The sequence below is a fragment of the Lynx rufus genome, unplaced genomic scaffold, assembly GCF_022079265.1.
Source record: "Lynx rufus isolate CCGP_SWC_20201006 ecotype Redwood Valley unplaced genomic scaffold, mLynRuf1.p SCAF_5, whole genome shotgun sequence".
Lineage (NCBI taxonomy): Eukaryota > Metazoa > Chordata > Mammalia > Carnivora > Felidae > Lynx > Lynx rufus.
This window is the reverse complement of record NW_025814867.1, coordinates 136,876,638-136,902,984: the sequence shown is the minus strand read 5'-3', so window position 1 is coordinate 136,902,984 and position 26,347 is coordinate 136,876,638.

The following is a 26,347-nucleotide window of genomic DNA, read 5'->3' as shown; positions in this document are numbered from 1 at the left end:
CCATGAAGATCATATATCATTTTCCTCAATTATGTTATTTACATTCCTTCTATTCTTTACTTCTCTGGGAATAATGCCATATATGGAATGCTCATTTATTGACTGCACCTTTTTAAAGTAGGCACATGAATATGAGTAAATCAGCTTTCGATGAGATGTAGTGAATCTTATAGCCATTAAGAATAACTGTATCTGGGGGAAGCTCTTTCTGCTCACAAGTCCTGTCTCTATGCTTTAATAAAACTACCATTTTGTGCAAAAAATATATTTCTGGGGCACCTGGGTGGCTCAGGTGGTTAAGCATCCCACTCTTGATTTCAGCTCAGGTCATGATCCCAGAGTCGTGGGATAGAGCCCCATGTCAAGTTCCATGTCAAGCCCCGTGTGGAGCCCTGCATCAGGCTCCACACTGTGTGTGGACCCTGATTATGATTCTTTCTCTCTCTCCCTCTGCACCTTTCCCCCACTTGCACTCTCTCTCTCTCTAAAACAACAACAAAACCCAGAATAAGTATATCTGTTGAATAATCTCCTTAAATAGTAAGTTGTAATTTGTCTTTTTTGAGTTGAGGTATAATTGATACACTATACTATATTATTTTCAGGTGCACAACATAGTGATTTGGCATTTGTGTACATTGCAAAATGGTCACCACAATAAATCTAATTACCATCTGTCACTTGGTAAAGTTAATGCAATATTATTGACCATATTCCCCACTCTGTATGTTACATTCTCATGACTTATTTATTTTATAACTGGAAGTTTGTACTTCTTAATCCCCTTCACCCATTTAATGCCCCTAAACACCCTCCCCTCCAGCAAACATCAGTCTCTCCTCTGTATCTATAAGTCTGAGTTTTGTTTTGTCTGTTTTGTTTTTATATTCCACACATAATCATGCAATATTTATCTTTCTCTTTAAGACTTATTTCACTTAGCATAATATCCTCTAGGTGTATTCATGTTGTCATAAATGGCAAGATTTCATTCTTTTTTATAGGTGAGTAATATTCCATTGTAGATACATATCACATCTTCTTTATCCATTCATTCTTTGACAGACACTGCAATTGTCTCCATATCTTGGTTACTCTAAATAATGTTGCAGTGATCATAGGGGTGCGTAAATCTTTCTGATTAGTGTTTTTATTCTTTGAATCGATATCCAGTAGTGGAATTACTGTATCACATGGTAGCAATATTTATTTATTTGTATTACTTCATCCAGTCTGCTGTTAAACACAGTTGTGTTTTGTCTTGAGTGAAGACTACTGTTCATTTACATTTTTCAGAACATAAAGAGACTCAGAGTCAAAACTTACTTTTAATAAGATCTCACTCTAAGTGAAAAATGAATATATCATTATTTATTTTGACCACACAGAAGAACAGAAGCTCTAATCATTCTGCTACCCTGATAAGAACATTTGTTTGGCTCAGTTAAAATGGAGAAAAAGCTGAAATTCACTGATGTATGTCCATGTGCTTTGGGTGGCTGGATACTTTGACCCCCCCCAAAAAAAACATTTCTTTGCACAGCTTTATTTCCTTAATGTTGACTGTTCATCATTTTTGTTTTAGTTATCATAATAATACATAAAACATACATTGTGTGATGTCTAATACAAAAATGCAGGATACCCAAAAAGATACCCATAACTATTGTTATGATACTTGTAGTGCATTAATATATTTTCAAAAGGAAGAAAATATGTTAGTGCACTACAACTATGATAACAATATTTTCAATTGGATATTCTCCTGAAAATTTTTTCAATGTTTGTTTATTTTTGAGAGAAAAAGAGTGTGAGTGGGGGACGGGCAGAGGCAGAGGTAGGAGAATCTCAAGCAGGCTCTATGCTGACAGCAAGAGCCCCTCAAGGGGCTCCATCTCATGAACCACAAGGTCATGACCTTGACCTGGTCCGAAATCAAGAGTGAGACACTTAACCAATTGAGCCACCCAGGCATCCCTCCTGAAAATGTTTTTGATCAAAGGAGATCAAAGGAGGGGCACCTGGGTGGTTCAGTCTGTTGAAAGTCTGACTCTTGATTTCTGCTCAGTTCATGATCCCAAGGTTGTGGGACTGAGTCCCATGTTGGGCTCTGCACTGAGCATGGAGTCTGCTTAAGATTTTCTCTCTCTCTGACACTCTGCTTCTCTACCCCACTCATACTCTCTCTCTAAGTAAATAAATATAAATCAAATAAATATATATTTTTTTATTTTAAAAAAGGACATTAAAGGAGAATTCAATCTTAAGGGATTTCTTTTTATTTTAATCTGGAAAGAATTTTACAAGATAATTCACACTAACTCCATTATTTTATCAATACAGGTATAGAACTAAAACTCAAACTGACAGATTTTTAAGGTTAAATGCCAAAGATTTCTACCATGTGATTTTCTGAAGATGTTAATGAGTCTCTCAATGATAACAAATTAATTATTGATAAACTTACTAAAACCCATGTCAAAGAAAATTTATTAGAATCAGCACTGAAGCTATATATTCATTGGTGTTATTTAAACCAAAAGAAATCAACATTTTTATAAAACATCTTCCAAATTATAATTAACAAGCCTGTTATTTTGCTTCACTATTCAATAAAGGTAGCCAAGATACAAATTAGCATAAAATTGAATTTCCTCTTCAACTCATTGATACAGAAGTCAATTCTTTGCCATGTGACTGCCTATGCTCATATTATTTTGTCATTGTGAGTTTAGTCTGATCTCAGAGCCAAGGTCTCTTTTCAAGTGTCCCTAATGGGTTTTTTCCATTTTTACAAGGAGGATAAAAATTGGCAGAGAATAATTTGTTCAAATGTTCATGGTAGGTGTCTAACACTGAGAAAATATTTCAGTAAAAATGTTGCTTAAACCAGCATATTCTGCAACCTTCAGAGGAAACTTCCTGCCACAATGTTTCTTTTCTATCAAGCAAAAACAAACAAACAAACAAAACAGTCTGTTGGATCTATTATATTTTCTAATTGTATTTTGTTTATTTCATTGGTTCGTGAAGAATATGTTTGAAAATATATATTTGGTTGGTAAATTTGCGATCATTTTCTCCAACTGAAAAAATATTTCTTAATAAATAATTTTACTTTTTGAAAATGGTTTAGAATTGTGGAAACTTGTAGCTCCACATGCTGATTTTCATCAGTTAAGAGAGAAGGAGAACATTTCCTCCTATGTGAGACTCATCCTTTTCCATTTTCAGTGTTTGTTTTGATTTTGAGTTTTGTTTTAAAAATATTTTTAATGTTTCTTTATTTTTGGAAGGGAGACACAGCATGAGTGGAGGAGAGTAGAGAGAGAGAGGGAGACACAGAATCTGAAGTAGGCTCCAGACTGAGCTGTACTCACAGAGCCCGATGTGGGACTCGAACTCATGAACCATGAGATCATGACCTGAGCCCAAATCCAATGCTTAACTGATTGAGAACCCAGGCACCCCTGATTTTGAGTTTCTTGTTGCAAAAATAGACAATTCTTCTGGATAAATTAGACGAGAAAATATTAGAAGGCTAGATGATAGGTCTTTGAATATATGGAAGGGTTAACAAGAAAACTTGAAAAATAGGCAAAAGCCTAGAGCAAGTCTAGAACAGAAAACAGTCTTACTGTGTTTGTAATCACACCTGTAGATTCAAAGACCCATGCAGGAGTTCTGATCGGCTGACATTATGTCTTCTGTGCTTGATCTAGTTCCCAGAATCTGTGGAGGACTGACTTGCTCATTCTTTTCCTGTTAATGAGGATTCCTCAAAAATACAAAGAGTTCAAATGCTAGGAAAATATTTACTTTAGTCTATTCCTTTGGAGACCTAGTATCAAAGGAAACATTGGTTGATGTACATACTCCTGCCTTGCAAATCTGTTAAAACTGACCCTTGTTTAACCAAAACACATATACTCCCAAAGGAACCCCAAAGTCTCATCAGTTATGATAGCCAAATCCTAGTTTAGTACTTTCCCAATGTAATCATCCTTCCTATAATTTTCCTTTACCAGTTATTAATACATTGTGATTTTGTGACACTGTTGGTTTGCTTTAAATCTAAACTTAATTACTATCCAACAACACAGGCGCATAGTGAAGGGGAAATAAGCAGCCTAATCAGTACTTTGACTATTTTTTTAAGAGTTTGTGACATCATTAATATTGTGTTAAATATCTCCATTGACCACACAAAAACTGTTATACTCAGTTAACTTCCTACTGACAATTGCTTTTGAACAAAGAAAGGTCTCATTTGTAACTCTGGACTGGGGATAATTTCACTTGCACCATAGTGATATTCCTTATAAGACTACAAAGCCACTTTGAAAACTTTACTGTAATTCATATATATATATATATATATATATATATATATATATAATTTATATATAATCTGTCTATATAAAATATACATTATATTAAATTTACCTTTTTAAAAATTTATTTATTTTAGGGAGAAAGAGAGCATGGACAGGAGAGAGGGGCAGAAGGAGAAAGAGAGAGAGAGAGAGGATCTCAAGCAGACTCTATGCTCAACGTGGAGCCCAACACAGGGCTTGATCCCACAATTCTGGAATCACGACCTGAGCTGAAATCAGGAGTCAGATACTCAACCAACTAAGCCACACAGGTGCCCCAAATTTACCTTTTAAAGTTGAAAAATGAATTAGAGATTGAAAATCAGATACCTGAAATACAATAGAGAAAATTATGAAAATAAATTTTAAAATCATGAACATCCAAACATCCTGAAAACACTGAAAGTTATTTAAAAAACAATGTTGATTATGACAATATATACAATGAACATGGGATTATGAAGAAATTGTCACCATCCCAAATGCAACTAATAAAGTTACATTCATCAACTACAATCTTTAATCAAAACTGCTTAATACATATTCTAATGATTGTTTTAAGTAATTCTTGTTATTGAAGAACTTGAAAAACCAGAACCTCAAATTCTTTAAAAAAGGAAATCAGTAAGAATTGCTTGCATAAAGCTCCCAATTCTTCAGTGATTTTTTAATGCAAAATTAAAAAAAAATAATAATTACTTGGAATAGATTATTTTTATAAGAGAAGCATCTTACCTAAGAATGATGCAATCAAAAACAAATCAATGCATTTAAGATTGCTGAACTTTTTTTTTTTAAAGATCAGTTTCAGGGGCACCTGCGTGGCTCAGTCGGTTGGGTGTCCAACTTTGGCTCAGGTCATGATATCGCGGTCTGTGAGTTCAAGCCCCGCATCGGGCTCTGCGCTGACAGCTCAGAGCCTGGAGCCTGTGTTGGATTCTGTGTCTCCCTCTCTCTCTGACCCTCCCCTGCTCATGCTCTGTCTCTCTCTGTCTCAAAAATAAATAAATGTTAAAAAAATTAAAACAAATAAATGAAGATCATTTTCAGAAGTCACCTTGAAAATGTTACAAACCATAAATTATGATGTTAGCAGTAAGTTTTTATAGCTGTTCTTAATAGTTTGGGAAAATTGCTTTAATTCTTAACTTGCTCAGAGTTTTAATCATGTATGGATATTGAAATTTGTCAAATGATTTTGCTGCATCTATGGAAGAAAACCTTTCTTATATACCTAATGTATGTATATTTCATCAAATAACACAGTTTGCAAATAAATAGTCTTGCCCTTAGATACTAAGCGTGACTTAACTCTTCCTGATTTGGATATAATAATGAAGCTTCTCAAAAAATGACACTGTGGTATCATGTCCAAATTCTCTGTTATTGCCTAATTTCTCTCTTTACTAGAGGAATGGAAAAGAAAGAAAATTCAGTTTACATCACCATATTTTCACTACATTTTTAATAAACTCTTCTACTTCAGAATAATGTTGATTTACAGAAAAGTTACAAAGATAGTACAGAGAAATCTCATGTACCCTTCACTTAGTTTCTCTCATTGTTAACATCTTACACTTCCATGACTTATTTGTCAAACTCCGTATTCATTTTCTATACTCACTTATTAGTTCTAGGAGTTTAAGCTAAGAAACTGACATTTATAACTACCATATTTTAATGTTCAGACACCACTTCTAACAATAGCAGGCATTTCACTCCTTTCCCCTTTTCCAGGTAATTTCTGAGAATCCACCTCTGTGGTGCTAACCTGATTGATATTGTGCTGTTGATATATGGTCCAGTCTGCCAACAGTCAATGTCAGCTATGGATGGGACAATACAAAGGCTAAGGTTGCCTCTGATATTTCATATTATTTCTCAACGACTTACCACTTCTTTTTCTGAGGATGCTGTCTCTCACTTTCCAGATACACTGCGAATTTGGCACACAACATTTCCCAAATCTATCACTAAATTTTACACATAAACTCAATCTCAAGTTTTCTTACCTACTATTCCCCAGGCCACCATGTAGGAGGGAGAAAAACCACCTATAACTTTAAAATACATATTCTTGCACTAAAAAATTGATAATTCTCCTGGTGTTTTAATTATTCTTGTGGGAAAAATCTTCACTGATAATATACAAACCCTTACAAATGGTTATATATTCTACATCATTATACGAAGAGTGAATTTGAAAAAGCCCATGGGACTGTGCTTCCTCACAGCCCAGAGATCAGACTTATTATATGACAGTTCAAGTTTCCACAAGTTAGTTACCAAAGAGAACCAGATGGAAGCTGTATGATATAACCTCAGGAATCACACTGCATCATTTCTGTCATACTCTCTTGGTAGAGACATTTGCAAGCCATCTGAGATTTGGGAGGTCCAGAAGCAGAATTCACCTTTTAAAAAGAACACACCTCTTAGTGCTTTGCCAATAATTTACATGCATGTTTTAAAATTTTGCCAACAAGATGGTTATTTAATTATAAATTGTGTGAAACTCTGGTAGAGAAAGCAATTCCTTCTAACACATCAAAAAATATAGAGTTTACATCCAATTATTGGCAACTCAAAGTTCCACGTATATAGGCCCTGGCAGTTCACTACTGGATTAGTTGAATTTATAATCGTTCCAATCTGGTTATGTATAGTATGTAACTATTAACTATCATAACTAATTTCCAGCCTTTCTTTGTTTTGTACTATATCTATTTTGTAGCAAAGACAAATTTCAGTTCAAAGGTATTTAGTTTGTAATTAAATCCGTGCCCTTATCATATCATTCTAAATTCATTTGCATTCCCATATATAAAATGAAGGCATTATAAAGCTCTCTCATAACTTGGAGATATCCTGTATATAGTATTTTAACAGTAACTATTTCCTTGGAGAACAGAATCAAGAAACAAATCTATAATGTGGCAGGTGGTTGTCTGACTAACACCCATGGAGAGTTCTAGCTGTGATTTGGAAATCTTTTCTACCACAAATCCCAAAGAACAGGTTACCTTGACAACAGACAATTTAAAATAACATATCAGCCACCCTAAAATGCTCTTTTACTTTTACAAAAATTTGGTTGTGGTTGTTTGGGAAACACAAATACTATATTAGAAACTATTTTAAGAGATTTGAAAACTTTCTCCATGCTCTTTATCTCATTAATTCCAATTGATAACATTCCTGGTTTGTCAAAAATATGTAATTATTTAATAAGCAAACTAGCAATGGTTCCTATGCAGCATGTTGGTTTCTCTAGAGTTATTTCTCACACCACAATGGATGATTTTTCTGTATTAATGACAGATTGACATACTTAATTAAGTTCATTTAGCAGGTGAAGTTTCAGAACCACAGATAGGTTAAGCAGCTTTGCCAGGATTTCCCTGTGAGCAGGAGGCAATGCCGGAGCAAAATACTCAGAATCACAGACTTTATCTTCTCCATTAACACCTATAAGGTAAAGAGCGGTGTTTGACAACATTAAATAAAATGCAGAGTAGGAAAGATAAATAAATAAAGATAAATAAATAAATAAATAAATAAATAAATAAATAAATAAAGAGGAGACATAAAAAGTCACATGGCAGTCAAAGGGCTTCATGACCTGGTTAGTGAATTCTGAAACTTCTTCATCAGATTCTTTTCCACCTGTACCGAAACAGTTCCAACTCTCCAGATACACAAACTGTGTTCTTTCTCACATCCAATTTTTGGCAAACGACTTTCCTGCTCTCTGATATATACTTTTCCTGGTTTAAGTTTTTCTAAATCATTTTCATCCTTTAAGATTACCTCACATGTCACTCAGTCTGGAAGTTCATCATTGTCTTTCCCAGTTTGGTATCCTTGCCCTTGTTCTGTTTTCATATAGCAACTTGAGCATGTCTTGATCTTACTGCCCAGCAAAAGTCACACTCTATTGTAAATCTTATAAACTTGACTGAGCCCCTCACTAGCCTGCTAACAATTTGGTAGCAAGAACTGTATTTAAAGAGCTTTTTTTTTTTAAATGGGTTTCCTAGTCCTACTTTGCTCTTTTACTAACCCATTGCTTCATCACAATGACAGAGTGAAAATTAAAAAGGAACTTAAGCATATTAACATGATTGTCTTAATTTAGACACTATTTTGGCTATCAAGAACTTAAAAGTTAAGTATAAGGATACTTTATTGACTTACTTTTTTTCTTTTCCCTGAAGGTCTTATGTAACCAAAGATCAGATATTTCAGTAGTATAAAGTATAGCATATCAATAAATACCTTATGAACACTTTCAAATTATACACTTATAATTCTAATTGTTTTTCTTTCTTTATCCTTATGGAAAACTATTGATGCCAAAAATTTGTGTCCCCAGAGTTATGAAACAATAAATAAATAAAAATAGGATATCTGATTAAAGGTGAATTTCAAAAAATAGCAATTCTTATATAATTATTTTATGTTTAATTGTATGTAACTTGTGTTACAATGTGTATTTTTACTTCTTATTTCATTTTTAACCTATTTATTTATACTTCAGTATTTTTCTGGTAGCACCATGTGATTTGGTCTTGCCATTTTTTCACTAGGATAATCTGTCTTTTAGATAGGTTATTTAGACTATTTATAATTAATTCAATTATTGATATGATTAAGTTTCAGTCTATCATCTTACTGTTTTTATATTAGTCCTATCTGGTCTTTATTCCCTTTCCCTCTAGTTTTTATGTTATTTTTTCCCTCCTTTTTGAATCAATACAGTGTGTTTTTATAATTCATTTTTGTCTCCTCTCCTGCCTTATTAGCCATAACTCTTTTGATTGTTATGTCAGTGATTGTTAAACATTTACAGTGTATATGTTTTAATCTGTCACAGTCTTTACCTTGAATTAAGTACCTTTAATTGGTATTATGCCACTTCACATATAACATAAATACTTCAATTTTTCTTCTTTATGCCCTGTGCTACTATTGTCTCATATTTTACTTATGCATATACATATATTGTTATTGTTCTTACTTTTATTCAAATAGCTAATTATCTTTTTTAAATATTTAAAACATTCTATATTTTAATATATAATCTACATAATCATTCATCCATATATAACCATCTAATTATCATTTCCAGTGTTCTATATTCCTTAGACCCATATTACCATAAGTAAAAAGCTGTGTTTTTCCCACACTTATTTTGAGATGCTTCCCAGATAAGCCAATTAGTCATGTAGCAGGAACAGGTTATGACTGAATTTATTACCTTGAGAGTAATGGAGTTACAGTTTATTGCATATAATCAGAATGGGACACATGATTTCAGAAGAACTCTGAGCTAACTAAATAATATAGGGTATGTTAAGAACTAGACACATAAGTAGCTTAAAACTGATTTTCATAACGATAATAATTATCTTTATATGTAGTAATAAATCACTTTTTATATTTATGAATGTTAGGATGATATGTTAGTTCCATCCAAAATTTTGCCTAAGGATAAAAGAGAAAAACAAGTGGACTTTCAAATGATTCTTTGTATGCTAAATATAAAGATAGATGTAGAGTTTCCCATAAGTGATAACTGATGCTGAAAGTAACTCAGTCTTCACAAAAGACTTCCTAGATTGGTTTGATCTTTGAGTTATAGTCTAGGGTAAGTTTAATATAAAGAAACTGCCACAAACAATATGTTATGATTATCTTGTATGCATTTATAAATGTATTTCTTTGAATTTTTTGTGTTAAGTATATCTACTGAATAATATTCATATTAGTTATTAGGGTTAGGGTTTCTTTGGGATAAATGTACACATGTTAAAAGAGAGAAATTTGTACGGACCTCATAAACTGCTTAAAAATAATGATTTCTTCAACTCGATAGTCATATTTTCTTTGATTGATTTAAAACCCTTTTAGAAATTAAATTAGAATTATGACATTACAAACCATTTTAACTTTAACTTCAAACTCCAAGTAGGTCTGTTGCATCACAATGTAGATACATATCTTAAACATTATGTTGAGTAAATAACAGGGCACAAAAGTATACACAAAGTATGACTCCTGTTGTAGAAAGTTCGAAAACAGGCAAAATTATTCTATGCTGTTAGAAGTCAAGGTAATGTTTTGCCTTAGCTGTGAAGTAGGAAGTAGATAAATGGTGAAAGAGAATAGGAGGAGAGCATTTGGGGCCCTGGTAATGTTCTGTTTATGAATTTGTATACTGGAAAACAGTGCCTAATAATATATGAACTTTCCTGAATGTAGGTTACATGTTGTGAAATTTTGTATGTCAACTTGAGTGGATCATGGGATGCCCAGATATTTGACTGAACATTATTTCTGGGTCTGTCTGTGAGGGTGTTTCTGGGTGAAATTAATATTGTATCAGTGGATTCATACAGCAGTTTATCTTTTGAATATGAGAGAGCATCATGCAATCCAGGTTGAAGGCCTGAATAAACAAAAAGGCAGAGGAAGGAAGAATTCTTCTCGTTCTGCCTGATTGCTTGAGGTGCAACATTGGTCTTCTGCCCTTGGCACTCGTGGTTGTCAGGCCTTCACACCCAGACTGCACTGTGAACTCCCCTGGTTCTCAGGTTGTAGGATGTGATCTGAATTACACCACTGACTTTACTGTCAGTCTCTCTCTCTCTCTCTCTCTCTCTCTCTCTCTCTATATATATATATATATATATATATATATATTCTATTTCTCCTGTTCCTCAGGAGAATGCTAATACATCCTATTCCATCAATAAACATTTGTAAGATTCTTATTCAAAACACTTAGAAAGCTTACAGGTTGTAAAAACGTCCTCTCTGAAAATCATTGACCTACCAGTTATCTTAAAATAATAGATTCTGTTATAACCTATTCTTGTTATGCTCCTAATTGTTATCACCTTTAGGCAATCTAAGGGACATTTCAAACATGCATTCAAAACAAAATAAAGCAAAACATTAAAAATATTTTTTTGCAAAGGCAAAAAGAGAGGCACCATTTTTCCTATATTCGTTTTTTAATTGTTATTATCGTTGATTTATTATTATTTTTTACCTATATTCCTAAAGCTAGTCTATCAATGTCTTAAATGATGTCGCTAACAAAACAAAACACATGGTAAATCCATCCACTTCTTTCTATCTTCACTACTAGGATTGCAAACTAAGCCTGTATTATCAATCAACCAAACTGTTAAAATAATCTTACTTTTTTCCTTCCAAATTTTAATTTTATTTTTCTAAAATCCATTCTTTGCACAGCAATCAGAATGATATTTCTGATTATGCCATCTCATTATCCAAAACTCTCAGATGGCTTCCCATTATACCTGGAATAAAATGTAAACTGGAATTAAAACTAAATGCTCTGCCCCACCTCCTCTGTGACAGCATCTTACAAAGTCCCAATCTAGTTTCTGGTTTGGTCCCTGGAATGCATGGCCCTATGACCTCAACATTTTCTTTTCATCCTTAAGATGCCCATGAGATCTTGTTTAATACTGAATTATCAACCATGTCTCAAACACTTCACATTGGTTTAATTCTCTGTAAGGTTTATTCATTTCCTTAGTATTTTTCTAAACCCACTAGAATGTACATCTAAAAGAGTTATGACCTTGTCTCATTTACTATTATAAGAAAAATATTTTTTAAAAAGATGCATGAGACATAATAGATGCTCAGTGAAAGAGAATGAATAAAAAGAGGTTGTACATATGCTATTAAATTAATATTTATTTAATTTTTACTTTTACTATTTGACATGCATATATATATCACTTTTAAATTTAATTCTACTTCTATATAAATATTTTCTATTCATGTAAACTACTAACAATGTTTATAAATCAAGATAACATTTTTATCTATAGTCTTTATTAGCCCCTCAAATATAGAGTAAATTCATCACTTTTAAAGATAAGGCTTGTCTAATTAAAAAATTAAAAGGAAAAAAGTAACATTAAAAATAAAGAAAAATGTGTCACTTTGATCTTTATTATAGCATCTAGTATTGTCAACTTGATTAAAGGGTAATTACCAGCTCAGAGAGTTAAAAAATAAAAAAAAAGTAAGGATGATTTTGATGAGATTTCTTCTAATTAGTTTTCAGATAAAAATCAACCTTCACTACTGTGTGTTCAGTCTTGGCTGGGAGGTGGGAAAAGTCATCTATTTTATCATTATCTAAACTGTGTTATAAGTAAAAATTAGATTTAAAAAGCTTTTTTCTACCAAAATAGGTTATGAATCATTTATTAGCTTTTGAAGTATGCCAGAAATGACTAAATTGAAATTACTTACTGAAGCCATGTGTGTTCTCTCATATTACCAATTGGATGAAAATCAATCAGTAAATTTATATGAGTGACAGGGTATGTTTGGTTTTGCTAATCAGTATCTTCTACACCATGTACTTGTATTCTTAAAGCACGGATGGACCTTGAGGTATCATGCTAAGTGAAATAAGTCAGACTGAGAAAGACAAATACCATATGATTTCACTTATATGTGGAATCTAACAACAATAAAAAAACAAATAAACAAACAAAAAGCAGAATCAGATCTGTAAATACAGAGAACAAACTGATGGTTGTCAAAAAGGAGGAGGGTCGGGGAATAGTCAAAATCAATGAAGGGGAGTGAGCTTCCAGTTTCACGATGACTAAGTCATGGAAATAAAAGGTTCAGCACAGCGAACAGAGTCAATAATACTGTGACAGTGTTGTTTGGTGACAGATGGTACCTACACTTGTGGTGAGCATAACATACGGTACAGAGAAGTTGAATTACTGTGTTTTCACCTGAAACTAATATAACATTGCGTGTCAACTCTACTTAAATTTAAAAAATTTAGAAACTGCAAGGACATAAAAAAAGAAAAAAGTTTAATTTTACATAATCGTTTACCTAGAATTATATGTATGTACACAAATATAGCTTTCTTTTCTAATTGCTGATACCTAGAAATACCTTTACAACTATAAATGGATACATTATTTACATATATTTAGAGATTTTAAAAGTTCAAAATGGAGAGGAAACCATGATATGACCAAAATAGTTTCCAAACAAATAAGAAGCAATAAAATTTCAATTATAAAAAACTTCACATCTTCTTGCTCTATGATTTTAATCATACTTAAAATATTAAATATCCTTGGGGCACCTGGTTGGCTCAGTCTGTTAAACATCCGACTTTGGCTCAGGTTTTGATCTCACACTTTCTGACTTCCAGCCTTGTGTTGTGCTCTGTGCTGACAGCTCAGAGCCCAGAGCCTACTTTGGGTTCCGTGTCTCCCTCTCTCTCTAACCCTCCCCGCTCACTCTGTCTCTCTGTCTCTCTCTCAAAAATAAATAATAAACATTAAAAAATAAAAAATATATATATTAATTATCCTTCACTATATTTAAGGCATGTTCTTAAATTTAACTTTTTACTTTTGATTTGTAAAATATTCCCCTATAAATACTAAATGTCAGTTAATTGGTGTGCTAAACATATAACAAATCAGCATGAACATTTTTACACGGAAGCAAGAGCCAGTGATGGTATCCAGTATTATAATGTTCTGAAATTCCTCATTTTGATATTGAGGATTGTAAGGTCTTCTTAATCCTTTACTGTGAGGTAAATTATTTCTTTGTTTTCAATAGAAACTTTTATATATTTTTCATTGAAAAATAAATGTCACAATATTATTCTTATGTGCAGCCATTTTACCATATAAAATGTATATTAATATTGACCAAATTATAAGGGTCACACAGCCTGTAGTTTTTATTTTTTTTAATTCAGGCCAAACTTACTCCAGTGTAATAAATCCCATTGACAATCCACCCAAATTCCCTCATCCCACCCCTATATTCACCTGCAGGAGTGGTAGACATTTTCAAGCACTCTGAAGCTTTGGCAATTCACAGGGAATTTAGGAAATTTTAAGATAACTGTGATGTGGTGGTGATACTCAAATGGTTAGCTTTTTTTCCCCCATAGACCCCTGGAAATGGGATTAAATTCTACATTAGTAAAACAAATAAAGCAATGAGCAATTATTGTACACCTGACTTTCTGATTGATAGTCACAAGACTGATAGATAATCTCACTATGGAATATTAATATAGATAATGTGTTGTAACATTTACCCATATTAGGGAGTGACTACACATTCCAAAATGATTCTGATATGTGCCAAGGATCCCAACTTAACTGACTTTTAAGTTTTCCTTAAAAGTTAAATGACTTACAAGTCACAGTAATGATGGCAGAAAGGCTATTCAAAATTACATCATGAAAGGAACTAGACCTGACTCCTTTCTTCTGAGTCTTAATTCACAACTCCTCCTTTATCACAATGGAAGGAATGTTGGTGTGTTAAAAGCACCCTGTGGACCTTTAGGAGCTTTGTTCATTGCTATATATTTCCTAGGGTTTGTTTCAGTGCCTAGTCCAGGGTGAGCATTTATCAAACAAAGAAATGAATGAATGAATGAATGAATGAATGATTCAATAAATACTGATATGAAAAAGTATTATTCTATCATTGTTCTGAAATGAGTGATCAAAGTTGTCTGAGCATCAGCTTGTTAATTTGGTGAGCAGACAGTAAAATCCTACAATAATTATGTACAGGGAAAGGAGTTCCCAAAGGAGCACAAGTTAGAAAGAATTGGGTACCTTTCTATGTAATCTCATTCAGTGGAACTTTGAATTAGCAGCCTTCCCAGACATTCTTATAAATACAAGACTTCCAGGTATTCTCAAACATTTAATAATTTAATTAAATAAAATGAAGCACATCCCCTGTTAATTCCACATGTGGTATAATGACAAATACCATCGTATATTATTTTGATATTTACAAAGCACTATTTTACTATTTTTTTTCCTCATTAAAAACTCGTATTTGGTTAAAATGAATAAAAGTGATTAAGTGATATAAACTGACAGTTATAAAAGAAATAAGTGCTGGGGCATATAATTACAGCATGAAAAAAAAAAACACCCTGATTTTTAAAAGTCTAGAGGTGAATGATGACAGTACATTTTAAAGGGAAAAAGAGACAAAATGAAACCCAAACTCAAACCTTCAGCTTCAACCCATTATATTTCACCTATACCACAGTTATATAAAACTATGATTTATCTTCCACTTTCTAATGGAGCCTCAACATATATGATGTATACATTTAATTCGTAATTTTGATTTTTTTTTGTCTATTGTTTCTTCTTTGACCAGAAGACTAAATGGAAAATGTTAAATCCTTCCTGCCATACAGGTTGGTCCAGAAAATTTCACATCTTCATATCAATAGTTAAAGAAGAATGAGGCCAAACTGAAGATCTGAACATTTTTAATAAGGTAACCTTATAGGATAGAAAATGGTGAAGTGTGAATCTGAAATCCCATAGAACCCCACGGAGATACTAGAGACTTCCAGTAATCAAAAATTTAACTGTTCCATAAAATATAGCATACTCTTCCAAATATTTTAGACTCTTTAGGACAAAGGATATAAGGTAATTATGGAATGCAGTTTATCTCATAGATGTTCTGTTCTTTTATTGTGCTTTCTGTACAAACAAGTCAGTGTTAAAAAAATAGGACAAATATAAAACATCAAAAATATTGTCATAAGCACATATAATTAGTAATATCTCTTATCCAAATAGAAGTGAAAGATATATAATATAATAACATAATCCTAACCATGAATATATAACATGTATATGTAACATTTATATAATATTTATTACATTTTCCAAACCAGAAAACATGTCTGTGAGTTTTATACTTTTTGGCTTTAAAAAAAATGGTGGACCAATTTCATTCTTTTGTATGTTGCTGTAGCAGATTTTGTTGAAGAGACATTATGTTTCCCACTGGACATTCTTTCCTGCTTTGTCAAAGATTTATTGACCATATAGTTGTGGGTTAACTTCGTGTTTTTATTCTGTTTTAGTGAGCTATGTGTCTATTTGATGCCAGTACCATATTGCTTTGATCACTATAGCTTTGTAATATAACTTGAAATCCAGAATTGTGATGCCTCCAGCTTTGCTTTTTTTTTTTTTTTTCAAGATTTTTTTGGCTACTTGGGGTCTTTTGTGGTTCCATCCAAATTTTAGGATTGTTTGTTCTAGCTCTGTGAAAAATGCTTTTGGTATTTTGATAGTTAAAATGTAGATTGCTTTGGGTAGTACAGACATTTTAACAATATTTGTTCTAATCCATAAACACGGCATGTTTTTCCATTTTGTAATGTCATCTTCAGTTTATTTCATCAGTATTTTATAGTTTTCAGAGTAGCAGTCTTTTACCCCTTTGGTTAGGTTTATTTCTAGATATCTTATGTATGTTTTTAAGTGCATTGTAAATGGGATCGATTCCTTAAATTCTCTCTGCTGCTTCATTACTGGTCTATAGAAATGCAACACGTTTATGTACATTGATTTTGTATCCTATGATTTTACTGAATTTATTTCTCAGATCTAGCAGTTTTTTGGTGGAGTATTTTGGGTTTTGTATATATAGTATCATGCTATCTGCGAATAGTGAAATTTTACTTCCAACAGACCCGTGAAAAGATGCTCAACATCACTCATCATCAGGGAAATACAAATCAAAATTACAAAGAGATATCACCTCACACCTGTCAGAATGGCTAAAATCTTCAACAATAGAAACAACAAGTGTTGGAGAGGATGTGGAGAAAGGGGAACTCTCTTGTGTTGGTGGGAATGCAAACTGGTGCAGCCACTCAGGAAAATAGTATGAAGGTTCCCTAAAAAGTTAAAATTAGAACTACCTATAATCAAGCAATTACACTACTAAGATTTACAAAAAGAATACAAAGCTACTAATTCAGAGGGCTACATGCACCCCAATGTTTATAGCAGAATTAACTACAAGAGCCAAATTATGCAAACAATCAGTGTTCATTGCTCGATGAATGAATAAAGAAGATGTGAGGTGCGTGCGTGTGTGTGTGTGTGCGTGTGTGTGTGTGTGTGTGTATGTGGAGAGAGAGAGAGAAAGAGAGAGGGAGGGAGAATTGAATACTACTCAACCATAAAAAGGAATGAAATCTTGACATTTGCAATGACATGATTGGAGCTAGAGAGTATTATGCTAAGTGAAATAAGTCAGAGGAAGAGAAAACATATGATTTCACTCACACATGGAATTTAAGAAACAAAAAAAAATGAGCTAAGGAAAACAAAGACAGAAGCAAACCAAGAAACAGACTCTTAACGTTAGAGAACAAACTGCAGGTACCAGAGGAAAGGTGGGTGGGAGGATGAGTTAAATAGGTGATGAGAAGTAAGGACTGCACTTGTGATGAGCACTGGGTGATGCATGGAAGTGTTGAATCATTATATTGTACACCTGAAACGAATATTACATTGCATGCTAACTACCTGGACTTAATACAAAAACTTTTTAAAAATACAAAAAAAAAGCTGTAATTTGTTCCTCTTGATTCTTATAAAAACAGACATGCAAATATAATTATACATTTTGTTTTGAGAATTTGTAAAGTACTTTTTCTCCTGGACTCATGTACTCATTAAAAAATCCAATTGGCACCATGGGAGCTATAGATCGTTCATTGAAAATCTTGCTGCAAGATATAATTAATTTTTAGATTATAGTATTTCCACATAAAGTAGAACATCTTTAATCTAAAAAACTGGCAATGAAGTTAACCAAATAAAATTTCCAAGATTTCCATTTATAAACTCTTTTCATGAATTTACTTAAATATTTCTTTTTTTCAACTTTATTTTTTATTTTTTAAAATTTACATCCAAATTAGTTGGCATATAGTGAGACAATGATTACAGGAGTAGATTCCTTAATGCCCCTTACTCACTTAGCCTATTCCCCTTGCCACAACCCTTACAGCAACCCTCAGTTTGTTCTTCATATTTACCAGTCTCTTCTGTTTTGTCTCTTTCCCTGTTTTTATATGATTTTTGTTTCCCTTCCCTTATGTTCACCTGTTTTGTCTCTTAAAGTCCTCATATGAGCGAAGTCATATGATTTTTGTCTTTCTCTGACAATTTCACTTAGCATAATACTCTCCAGTTCCATCCACATAGTTGCAAATGGCAAGATTTCATTCTTTTTGATTGCCAAGTAATACTCCCTTGGATATATATATGTATCACATCTTATATATCTATTCACCCATTGATGGACATTTGGGCTCTTTCCATACTTTGGCTATTGTTGATAGTGCTGCTATAAACATGGGGGTGCCTGTGTCCATTCAAAACAGCACACCTGTATCCCATGAATAAATGCCTAATAGTTCAATTGCTGGGTCGTAGGGTACTTCTATTTTTAGTTTTTTGAGGAAACTCCATTCTGTTTTCCAGAGTGGCTGCCCAGCTTGCATTCCCACCAACAATGCAAAAGAGATCCTCTTTCTCTGCATCTTCGCCAACTTCTGTTGTTGCCCAAGTTGTTAGTGTTAGCCATTCTGACAGGTGTAAGGTACTATCTCATTGTGGTTTTGATTTGTATTTCCCTGATGATGAGTGATGTTGAGCATTTTTTCATGTGTCAGTTGGCCGTCTGGATGTCTTCCTTGGAGAAGTGTCTATTCCTGTCTTTGCCCATTTCTTCACTGGATTATTTGTTTTTTTGGGTGTTGAGTTTGATAAGTTCGTTATAGATTTTGGATACTAAGCCTTTATCTGGTATGTCATTTGAAAATATCTTCTCCCATTCTGTTGGTTGCCTTTTAGTTTTGCTGATTGCTTCTTTGCAGTGCAGAAGATTTTATTTTGATGAGGTCCCAGTAGTTCATTTTTGCTTTTGTTTCCCTTGCCTCCAGAGATGTGTTGAGTAAGAAGTTGCTGCGGGCAAGATCAAAGAGGTTTTTGCCTGCTTTCTCCTCAAGGATTTTGATGGCTTCCTGTCTTACATTGAGGTCTTTCATCCATTTTGACTATATTTCTGTGTGTGGTGTAAGAAAGAGGTCCAGGTTCATTCTTCTGCATATCGCTGTCCAGTTTTCCCAGCACCACATGCTGAAGAGACTGTCTTTATTCCATTGGATATTCTTTCCTGCTTTGTCAACGATTAGTTGGCCATACATTTGTGGGTCCCTTTCTGGGTTCTCTATTCTGTTCCATTGATCTTAGTGTCTGTTCTTGTGCCAGTACCATACTGTCTTGATGATTACAGCTTTGTGGTATAGCTTGAAGTCTGGGATTGTGATGCCTCCTGCTTTGGTTTTCTTTTTCAAGATTGCTTTGGCTATTCAGGGCCTTTTGTGGTTCCACACAAATTTTAGGATTATTTTCTCTAGCTCTGTGAAGAATGCTGGTGTTACTTTGATAGGGATTGCATTGAATATGTAGATTGCTTTGGGTAGTATCGACATTTTAACAATATTTGTTCTTCCTTTCCAGGAGCATGGAATCTTTTTCCATTTTTTTTGTGTCTTGTTCAATTTCTTTCATAAGCTTTCCATAGTTTTCAGTGTATAGATTTTTCACCTCTTTGATTAGATTTATTCCTAAGTACTTTATGGTTTTTGGTGCAACTGTAAACAGGATCCATTTCTTGATTTCTCTTTCTGTCGTTTCATTGTTGGTGTATAGGAATGCAACCAATTTCTATGCATTGATTTTATACCTGCAACTTTGATGAATTCATGAATCAATTCTAGCAGTTTTTTGGTGGAATCTTTTGGGTTTTCCACATAGAGTATCATATCATCTGCAAAGAGTGAAAGTTTGACCTCGCCGTGGCCAATTTGGATGCCTTTTATTTCTTCGTGTTGTCTGATTGCAGAGGCTAAGACTTCCAATACTATGTTCAATAACAGTGGTGAGAGTGGACATCCCTGTCTTGTTCCTGACCTTAGGGGTAAAGTTTTCAGTTTTTCCTCATTGAGGATTATATTAGCGTTGGGTCGTTCATATATAGCTTTTATGATCTTGAGGTATGCTCCTTCTCTCCCTACTTTCTTCAGGGTTTTTATCAAGAAAGATGCTGTATTTTGTCAAATGCTTTCTCTGCATCTATTGAGAGGACCATATGGTTCTTGTCCTTTCTTTTATTGATGTGATGAATCACATTAATTGTTTTGTGGATATTGAACCAGCCCTGCATCCCAGGTATAAATCCCCCTTGGTCATGGTGAATAATTTTTTTAATGTATTGTTGGATCTGGTTGACTAATATCTTCTTAAGGATTTTTGCATCCATGTTCATCAGGGAAATTGGTCTATAGTTCTCCTTTTTAGTGGGGTCTCTGCCTGGCTTTGGAATCAAGGCAATGCTGGCTTCGTAGAAAGAGTTTGGAAGTATTCCTTCCATTTCTATTTTTTGGAACAGTTTCAAGAGAATATGTGTTAACTCTTCCTTAAATGTTTGGTAGAATTCCCCTGGAAAGCTATCTGGCCATGGACTCTTGGGTTTTGGCAGATTTTTGATTACTAATTCAATTTCCTTACTGGTTATAGGTCTGTTCAAATTTTCTATTTCTTCCTGTTTCAGATTTGGTAGTGTATATGTTTCTAGGAATTTGTCCATTTCTTCCAGATTACCAATTTTATTGGCATATAATTGCTCATAATATTCTTTTATTATTGTTTTTATTTCCATTGTGTTGGTTGTGATCTCTCCTCTTTCATTCTTGATTTTATTTATTTGGGTCCTTTCCTTTTTCTTTTTGATCAAACTGGCTAGTGATTTATCAATTTTGTTAATTCTTTCAGAAAACCAGCTTCTGGTTTCATTAATCTGTTCTACTGTTTTTTTGGTTGGGTTTTTTTTGGTTTTGATAGCATTAATTTCTGCTCTGATCTTTATTATTTCCTGTCTTCTTCTGGCTTGGGGTTTTATTTGCTGTTCTTTTCCAGCTCCTTAAGACATAAGGTTAGGTTGTGTATCTGAGATCTTTCTTCCTTCCTTAGGAAGGCCTGGATTGCTATATACTTTCCTCTTACGACCACCTTTGCTGTGTCCCAGAGGATTTGGGTTGTGGTGTTATCATTTTCATTAACTTCCATATACTTTTTAATTTCCTCTTTAACCTCTTGGTTAGCGCATTCATTCTTTAGTAGGATGTTCTTCAGTCTCCAAGTATTTGTTACTTTTCAATTTTTTTCTTGTGGTTGATTTTAAGTTTCATAGCATTGTGGTCTGAAATATGCACGGTATGATCTCGATCTTTTTGTACTTACTTAGAGCTGATTTGTGTCCCAGTATATGGTCTATTCTGGAGAATGTTCCATGTGCCCTGGAGAAGAATTCATATTCTGCTGCTTTAGGATGAAATGTCCTGAATATATCTGTTAAGTCCATCTGGTCCAGTGTGTCATTCAAAGCCATTGTTTCCTTGTTGAATTTTTGATTAGATGATCTGTCCATTGTTGTTAGTGGGGATGTTGAAGTCTCCTACTATTATGGTATTACTTTTGATGAGTTTCTTTATGTTTGTGATTAATTGACTTATATATCTGGGTGCTCTCACATTTGACACATAAATCTTTACAATTGTTAGGTCTTCTTGGTGGATGGACCCCTTAATTATTTACAAGGCCCTTCTTCATCTCTTGAGACAGTCTTTATTTTAAAGTCTAAATTATCTGATATTACTATGGCTCCTCCAGCTTTCTTTTGTTGACCATTACCATGATAGATGGTTCTCCATCCCCTTATTTTCATTCTGTAGGTGTCTTTAGGTCTAATGTGGGTCTCTTGTAAACAGCATATAGATGGATCTTGTTTTCTTATCCATTCTGTTACCCTATATCTTTTGATTGGAGCATTGAGTCCATTGACATTTAGAGTGAGTACTGAAAGATATGAATTTATTGCCATTTTGATGCTTGTAGAGTTGGAGTTTCTGGTGGTGTTCTCTGGTCCTTTCTAATCTGTTGTTGCTTTTGGTATTGATTTATTTTTATTTATATATTCTCATCTTTTCTCCCTCAGAAATTCCCCCTTAAAATTTCTTGCAGAGCTGGTTTAGTGGTCACAAACTCCTTTAATTTTTGTTTGTCTGGGAAATTTTTCTCTCTCCTTCTATTGAATGACAGCCTTGCTTGATAAAGAATTCTTGGCTGCATATTTTTCTGATTCAGCACACTGAATATATTCTGCCACTCCTTTCTGGCCTGCCAACTTTCTGTTGATATATCTGCTGCAAACCTGATATCTCTTCCCGTGTAGGTTAGGGACTTTTTTTCCCTTGAGGCTTTCATGATTCTCTCCTTGCCTGAGTATTTTGTGAATATACTATGATATGCCTTGTTGATGGTCAGTTTTTGTTGAATCTAATGGGGGTCCTCTGTGCTTCCTGGATTTTGATGTCTGTGTCTTTCCCCAGGTTAGGAAAGTTTTCCACTATGATTTGCTCACATAACCCTTCTACCCCTATTTCTCTCTCTTCCTCTTCTGGGACCCCTATGATTCTGATGTTCCTTTTTAATGAGTCACTGATTTCTCTAATTCTTAAATCGTGCTCTTTTGCCTTAATCTCCCTCTTTTTTTCTGCTTTGTTATTCTGTATAAGTTTGTCCTCTATATTGCTGATTCTCTGTTCTGCCTTGTCCATCCTCACCGCCGCTGCATCCATCCGTGACTGCAGCTCAGTTGTAACATTTTTAATTTCATTCTGGCTATTTTTACTTCTTTTATCTCTGAAGAAAGGGATTCTAATCTATTTTAGACTCTAGCTAGTATTCTTATTATCGTGATTCAAAATTCTGGTTCCGACATCTTGGTTGTATCTGTGTTGATTAAATCCCTGGCTGTCGTTTCTTTGTGCTCTTTCTTTTGGGGTGAATTGCTTTGTTTTGTCATTTTGAAGGGAAAAAATGAATTAATGAGGTGGAAAAAATGAATTAATGAGTTAGAAAAATTGAAATTAAAGAAATTAAAAAATATGAAAATTAAAAATACATACACACAAAAATAGAATAGATAATGCTAGATCCTAGGTGTTTTTTGGTCTGGGTGTTGAAAGTGGTTTCACAGATTAGAGAAAGAAGGGGGAGGAAAAAAAAAAAGGAAATCATTTGAGAATTTGAAAAATGAGTACACTGAAGTAGACTAAAATGAGATGATGGAGGTAAAATAGAATTTGAAAAAATATACACAAAAGTAAAGAATATAGTAGAAAAAAATTAAAGAAAAATATTTTTAATAAAAGTTAAAAAAATATGATTTTTTTTGTTTTCTGTATTTAAGAAAAAAGAAAAGAAACGAAAAAGGAAAAAAGATTTAAAAAAGAAAAAAAAGAAAAGAAATCATTTGAAAATTTGAAAAGTGAATACACTGTAGTAGACTAAACTAAAATGATGGAATCAAAATAGAATTTGGAAAAAATTGCATAAAAGCAAAAAATGTAATAAAAAATTAAATAAAAATATTTTTAACCGAAATTGAAAGTAAAAATGAAGTTTTTCTCTTTCTGCATTCAAGAAAAAGAAAAGATACGAAAAAGTGAAGAAAGGAAAAAGGAAGAAGAAAAGGAAATTGTTTGAAAATTTGAAAAGGTGAGTAAACCGAAGTAGACCAAAATAAAATGTTGGAAGTAAAGTAGAAATTGAAAAAAATTACACAAAAGTAAAAAGTGTAGTAATAAAAATTAAAGAAAGATATTTTTAATAAAATTGAAAATAAAAATGAATTTTTTCTCTTTCTGTTTTCAAGAAAAGAATTGCAAAAGAGAAAAAGGAAAAAAAAAAAGAAGAAAATTGAATAGATGACCCTGCTAACAGATTGAAGTAGGACTGAAATTGGTTCGTTTTTCCCTAGAAGTCAGTCTATGTAGCTCTTTATAGTCCATAAATTAAGCCAGAAGTGACACTTGTGTTCTTGAAGAGCAAAGTTGACCCAGTTGGGCGGGGCTCAGTGTAACAGCTCTGCTGTCCACTAGAAGGTGCTGCTAGCCTACTGGGGTGGATTGCTGGGACACTGGTAGGTGCCTATGCGCATGTGCAGGAGCAGTGAAAATGGCGCCACCCAGCTACCCAGTCTGTTATCCTGAATCAGCAACTGCGCACCCGTCCTCTGTCTTCAGCTCTCGTCCACTCCCCGCTTTTTCACTCTCCGTGATCAGACCCCAGGCAGTACCTCTCTCCCAAGTTTGTCTCAGATGCTGCTGGTTTCCCCTGCCCCTTATTTCGGGAGGACTGCAGCTTTGAGCCGTTCTGCCCCTCTGCTGGAGGGTCTCACTGGGCAGTGGCCGAATGAGCAATGGCCGAATGTCGGCTGCACCCAGGAACGCCCACTGGACCCTGTTGCTGCTGGTGCCCTGAGACTGCAGCCAGGTGCCAGCCCGCCCCAAAAGAAGATCGCGAGACAGTGTAGCATCAGCGTTTCAGGGACCATGGAAAATCACAACACACATCTGGCACCAGGCTTCACCCTCAACGACCTTGCCCCAGCACCAGCGAATGTGGCTGCCTTCTGGGGTCTGCTGGGACCAGGTGGCTTCAATAGTCTCTACCAAATGTCCTTCCAGCAGTGGAACCGCTTTTCCCCTGTGGCCTGAGGACTTCCTGGACCCCACTCTGCTCCTGGAGATTCGCCCTTCCCACCAGAGCACCACCAGGTATGGATCTGTGGAGTTGCAGACTGCACTCCCCTTGTTTAATGGAATGATATTTAAACCCTCTCCTTTCTCCTTTCTCCCTTTTTAGTTTAGTCCCTGCAGCTGTTTCCAATTTTCCACTTTCTCTCCAGCTGCTTTTGGGGAGGGGTGCTTTTCCTGTATTCTACCCCCTCCCCAGTCTCCGTCCTCTCTCTGCTAGCAAAAGTGGTTCCCTACCTTTCACAGCTTCTCACGCCCCAAGTTCAGCTCTCTGTGCCACGTATCTGCTGAATTCTGTGGTTCAGATTGTGCAGATTGTTGTGTTAATCCTCCAATCAGTGTTCTAGGTGTGTAGGATGGTTTATTGTTGGTCTGGCTGTATTTCATGGACACGAGACACACAGGAAGCTTCCATGCTCTTCTGCCATCTTGGCTCCTCCAAATATTTCTTAAATATAAGATAGTCATCTAACAGGACCTTATTTATAGAAAGCATATATTTGTCTCAAGAACGTATTAATAAATTGAGCTTTTGCTATTCTTGATCGAAACTTGGTTATCTAAACTGAAAGCTTTGTGAAACCATTAAAAAGCTAGTAAGAGCGTTTAAACAAATTCGATTTCAGCATTTGGAAAAAGACATTAGAAACTATAGATATTTTTCTTTCATGTTCAATATATTTATTAAGATGCCAGGTGAGTAAATAGAATGAAATATTTAGGGACACAGAAAACAAATGAGGAGGGAATTAATATTAGTGCAATTAGTGAGGAATATTGATTCATGTAATAACAATTCAGAAAGTATTTACTGAAGATTCAGAAATAATCAAGACACTTTAGGTGTTGAGCAGCATGGGAGAGGTTAGAGGTGGAGAGGAAAAGATAGTGTCACAGGTCACTAAACTTGAGGGTTTAGAATGACCATTATAAATGAAAAAGTGGTATGTATATTCAAATGAAAGTTTATATCTGGATAAGAAATCAATAAAGCATCAATAAAAGAGAGTTGTCTGAGTTGGTTCTTTGTAGATTATTGTGCTGCTAAATGGATTACGTTGTAAATGAAAAGGCTTCTGGATGAGGTGGGTAGCAGAAGCAAATATAAGCCACTTTGAGGCAAATTAAATGACCTTATGTAGTTTATGCTGACTGGAGCTTGGGGCACCTGGAAAAGTGTCATGTGAACGAAGGCAGGCCAGGTTTATTAAGATAAACTGTGGATTGCCTTGGACAGTAGCACTGAATTACACATTTTTTAATCCATAGGAGATAAGGAACAAAGGCTTTGTTTGTCGTCTGGAACTATCCCTGCATTAAGTTCTTTGGAGGGTTGTCTGTCCGATGCTGAAGCATACTGAGCACGCTCTTTCACTCCACTGTTGAGTTAAATTTCAACAGT